This window comes from Parasteatoda tepidariorum, chromosome 2, assembly GCF_043381705.1.
Source record: "Parasteatoda tepidariorum isolate YZ-2023 chromosome 2, CAS_Ptep_4.0, whole genome shotgun sequence".
In the NCBI taxonomy this organism is placed as follows: domain Eukaryota; kingdom Metazoa; phylum Arthropoda; class Arachnida; order Araneae; family Theridiidae; genus Parasteatoda; species Parasteatoda tepidariorum.
Genome location: NC_092205.1, coordinates 60,274,866 through 60,280,842, shown reverse-complemented (window position 1 = coordinate 60,280,842; position 5,977 = coordinate 60,274,866).

The window sequence follows — 5,977 nt, the reverse complement described above, 5'->3', positions numbered from 1 at the left end:
AGATATAACCTAATTTTCTTACTGTCAATGGATGAACTTTAAAGGTAATCTATTCAAATTGTCAAATTCAATGTCAAGAAGACCCTTCATTCTCTCAACTCTATAAATGAGACCTTTTTTAGATCAAATGAGGAACAATCATAAGAGTGTGTAATTAATCCACACCAAAATAAGCATAATCCCTATTTTGTGAGTGATTTCATGATTTGTTTGTAATAGAGTTCAACTTTTAAAAAAATGCAGAAATTGCATGCAACAAGTGAAAGCACTTTTAATAATGAGATTTAAAAAGCTTATTTATAATTCTAAGCAATGCTGAAATAAAATCGAAAAATGTTAATGTTGTCAAGATTAGCGATTTAAAGAAACCTCTAGTAACTTTAGTAACTTATGTTTTAGCTTGAAATAAAATGCGTTTCGAACTGAAAGGGAATTTATTTTCTCCGTCGTCATGCCTCAACCAAATCATATTGCTTTTGAAATTCTAAATCTACGTTTTTTATATTTAAAAAATCGATAAAACGCCAAAGGGAATGTTGAATAAAATGTTAACCCAAAAAAAAATAATAGAACAGATTTTGTGAGTTAACTTTTTTTTTATCTTTCAGTTCAATGATGCAATGTTATAAAAGTAATTTATAGACACAAAAGTAACTTCTATCAATAGACAATGATAACAAATCACCGAAATTACTTTGATATAAGGTTACTTTCAAAAGGAATTCTTTTTCCAATGGATACAACAGTTATATTTTCGCTCCATTGAAAAAAGATGACTTACAATAAAAATATAGCATTAAATTGCGAAAATAGAAACTATTTGTCTTCTGTATTATTACGGTATAGTTTCTCAAAAAAAACTATGATATAAATTTTCAAAGATGCTTTTATAGTGTGTACATTTGATGAAATAAATTTCAAATTTAAAAATAATCCAACGACCTTAAAGAAAGTGAAGCATAAGGTATGATGCATTGTTTCGGTCAAATCCAGATTCATTCGATTTAATCCTATACGATAAACCTACGTACAAACTATTTTTTTTTTTATTCCTAACTTAATTAAATACATCATATCGCATAACCCATTTCAATTTCCAGTTTGCAATACAAACCAATTCGTAATATATAATCCAATTTCCTTTTTGTTTGCTATGATACTTCTTAATTAATTTTCCATTTCCTTTCAAAATAAATAAGACTTTTTAATAATTCGATGCTACTAAAATTATTGCGCACCATTTTGGTGGAGAATTTTCACAATTATGTCCAAACTGAACCGTATACCAAGGGAAAAAAATTAAAAAAAACAGAACTTTACATTGAGCTTCTTATCTAAACATGTGAACTTAGCATAATTTTGACTGATTTTTAATAAGTTATCCATTGTAGTTAATAAGATTTGTATTATTTAATAAGAATTAAAAAGTAAACATTTGCTTTGTCATCTTCACGATGTCAACACTTATCGGCTCTTTTCTGAACTAAGTTTTGCATCTTGATAATAATGGCATTTTAGTAATCACTAAAACATTTGTTTGCGTGATCTAGTGTTACCACCACAGATTAGTATCAACGTTTGGACGATCCATAAATATAATTACCAACATATAGATTTTATCCCACCTATTTGAGTTAAAAAATATCTTATATGGAAAAGAAAGATGTCGAATATTAAGAGTCGCATAAACGATAGACTTGGGCATAGCAATAACGAAGAACTTATTTATCAACCATAGTTGTAAGGCATATACAATAGCTTCCATTAAATTATCTACTATGGATCTGCCTGGAACCGAAATAAGAATACAGAAAGAGGGTCATTTTCCCAGGGACCAGAATTTCTAAGACAGTTGGATGCCTCGGGCTAGTGATATTAAATTGTTTTTATATTTTATTCATCTGCATAGATGGAATAACATAGAGGAGAAGGAAATGGTCGCGACAGTTCTGTTCATGGAATTAAAAATTAGAAAATAAGATTTAAGCATTTTTACATGATTACATATGAAAACGAAACTTTTTGTATCGAACATTTATACTCCTAAGAGCCTCGCGTCAAACTATAACACTGATAAACATTTCTTTTTATTTTGCAAGAGCTTTTTTAGCCCATCTTAGATACTTTAGTATCGCTGATTTCAAATCTGCATTCGGTTTCTCTCTCCAAGCTACATAGTGTTTGTTTTTTAATAATAATTTTAGTTCAATTTTTGTCGAAATGAACAAATTTAAAAACGTCATGTATAGAATGGGTTCGTATAAATATTGTATTAAATTTCTGGGGGAGTTAGGGTACATTATTAGGATTAAAATGGAATAGGAACCCATTCCCAGAAATGCAATCATGCTCCTCTTGAGGTGTTTCCTTACTATAAACTATTTTTCGTGTGTGTCTAAACAGGTCATAATAAGGTAACGCCTCTACCAGCATACGTTGACATTTAAGGGCATGGGTTCTCATGCAATTTTAATTCCGATGATGCACCATAACTTCCCTAGAAATTTGTCACAAAGTACTCATGATCTCTCTATCATATGTAACTTTTTAATTTTGTTTATTTCGACAAAAATAAACTAAAAATTTCTGCTATTTAAAACAAATCGATAGTCTTAAGAGCGAAACTAATTTCAGAAATGAAATTCCCACACCCAAATTAAGCAAGATTGCATAATTATATAAATGTTATTTGTTCCCTTGAGTAACCTAAAATTTGGAAGAAAATTTTAATAAAAAATAAAATTGTAATATAAAAGTTTTCAAAAGAAATTAAACAAAAATATTCAATAGATCCCAATAATAAGCGAAAATCTAATGCTACATAAGAAAATACTGCATCATACCATGTGATATATCTGTCAAATGAGATTGACCGGACCGGTCCTCATTTCCATCTGATTTATACATAGACGCATCATAGTACATTTTAAGCATTCATTTTTTGATTAAAAAAAATTTTCAAACCTACACAATATCCACGTTTTAAAATATTGATTATATCCTCCAGAAATTAATGGGACAAAAATAACATTTTTAAATTGCTTTCCTATTTCAATTATACTTAAACGCAGTCAAGTTTTATTTATGCTTTTTAAATTCCAAGAATAACTTCAAATTTCTGGGCAATTACACTCATCCCACTTGTCGTTTCACGTATTTACACAGCACTAATTGCGACTTCCCCTCGGCCATTTTCCAAACATTAAGCTGGAAGTTTTGAAGTAGTGTTAGTGAGTTTTATGAGTATAAACTGCTTTCGTACTTAAAGTAAACAGCGCTTTTAAACGCACAATTATTTGAAACGATTTTACTCTAAATGCAGATTTTTGGATACACATAGTTGCAAGTTAATGTGGATGTTTTTCGCTCATCATGGCGCAATTTCCTTATCCGAAATAGCCCTGGAAGTGGTTAGTGGCAATTTAAGACGAGTTGCTGTAGGTGTTAGTATATTTTAGGAAATATAGATAACAATTTTTCGGTAGTTATCAGTTTGAGATTAGGAAGACTAAAATTCGTCAGGATTATAATGCGTTCGTAATTCCATTTATAACTAAAATTCTTTGCTGTTGTATACAAACATTCTAAAGTTTATAGTGCTTTAGTCTTTAGTTTCCAAAATCAAGGGAAGTACTTGCTGTAAAACAATTACAAGCCCTCATTTTGGTGTTTTAATCAGGAGTGAAAATTGAGAAAATTAAGATACTGGTCTGAAAAACCAGTGACTGACCTATATTAATTTTCTTTACGCCTTTCACTGGTCCGCTTATAAATGTCACTATTAGATTTTTTAAAAATAAAATTAATAAATGTTAATTTGAATGAAAACTTACGATACAGAGATTGCGTAATGCTGCAATTATGATGAAATATACAATTCTGTGACAAAAACACAGACCAAAACATGGAGTCAAAAAATATAACACTTCCTGATAGATTGATGATCAGGAGAACAGCTAATAATTATTTTATGATGGTCCGAGTTGAAATTTAGTGGTCTCAGATCAACGAACAACTGTTAACTGCGAGGCATTTGGTTTTAATATTCTTTGAAAAAAATAAAAAAGAAAATTCCTGGTTAAATCTTTTTTATATCAATCAGTTTCTAAAAAAAAGGCAGCGCATTTCTGATAATCCTAAAATATTATGAACGATAAATATGTAGTTTCATTTTGTAATTTCGAACATGATGTTCAAATCATAAAAATGTGACTAAGCGAGATATATAAATGGCTAAAATTAGAAATCTAATATTCTTAACAATAGGTTTAGAACAGCTTAATTTTCCACTATTTCTTAATGAGAGCCGTGGTGGCTTAGGGGATAGAGCATTCGCCTTCCAACGTGGTGAACCGGACTTGAATCCCAGCGATGGCTGGTCGATTCGAATTCCACAACCGGCTCGCACCGACCACAGTGCTGACGTAAAATATTCTCAGTGGTAGACAGATCAAGGGTTAGAGTCCCCTTGCCATTAGGTTAACCGTGGAAAGTTTTCGTTGTTTTCGTCTTCATTTAACGCAAATACGGGTTAGTTCCCTCAAAAAGTCCTTCACGAGGGCAAATTTCTCCCAATACTTGATCCAGGAGTTTCAATGTCTTCTAGGTTGGTTTCAAAATTACAAGACTACGGAGTACTTTAGTAGCCGTACTCCCAAAACATTAGTAGCCGTACACTCAAAATTGGGTCGGCTGTTCAACGACGGTTATTAAATAAAATATCGTCAATGGACCGTTATGTCTTCCTTGAATTTTATTAATAATTTTTTATTATTGAACTAAAATTATTACAATAGCTTTAGATTCCTTTATATCATGTTAATCTTATTAAATCTGTCATACGTTTAGGTCAGGGATTCCCGGGATTTTAGTCTGGGGATCTTCACTGATTCGACTCCCGAATCATATTGTGAACCAAATTGCACAAAGTGGCCGGAAAAAATTTATTTAGCAATTGAAAATAAGTTGAAAAAAATATACTATTTTTGCATGTTTTGATATAGTTATTAGAAAAGTAACTATATCACAATATTTCTGGAAACGCCATATTTGCAGTGATTTTCACTGCAAATATGGCAGTGACTCGAGGTAGAATCGTTTTTCTTGTCTTCGTTGCCATGGGTGATAATGCAAGCAATTTAAAGGACGGCTCTGAAGATAAAACTCTTGTCTCCTAGCAATGCGATCCAAGTTCGAATCCCGATGATGACTTTTCAATTCGTTTTCTGCTTTCATATTGCAGCGAGAATAATGAATCCTAGTTGTATATGAGAGTCCCAGAAGGTGTTTGTGGTTTACTTTTCCGTGAAAGGTAAATACAGATCAATACAAGTCTTTTTACGAAAGTGATTATTTTCATCCAGGAGTTCCAATGCTTCCTGGATTGGATTTAAGACTGTAAGGCTACTAAATTGAAAAGGCCGAAAATCTGATAAGGATCGGCTATTCAATGTTGATAATAAAATGAAAGTAAACGCCGGACAACTTGAGATAAAACAGCTTTTGAAAAGAGACAACTCAGGTTCAAATCCCGGCGACAATCGACAGATTCATTTACAGCTCCCGGTGTGCATTGACAACTCCCCAGTTGCAATGCTGACGTAAAATATCCCTTCAAGTAGATGGATCATGGCCGCTGAGAAAACCGTTCAAAAATTTTATTCGTTTACTCTCTACATATTAAGTGAACCCGAATTAATTTAATTCTAAAAGTTTTTTGCAAGACCAAATCTTTAAGTAGACCCTTACTTTTGATGCTTGATACAGAAGTTTCCTTGTCTTCTGGGTAAAATTCATTGACTTATCTTAGTGAAATTTATTATCGTATTGGTAATTCATTTAGATCTTGTTTTGGACGCTCTATTCAACGGCTGTTAAAAAAAATAATGAAATTCGCAATTCAGATTTGGAATTTGAATCTCCCCTCTCGGAAAATTATATTTATCTATCTATCTATATATATCTATATATATATATA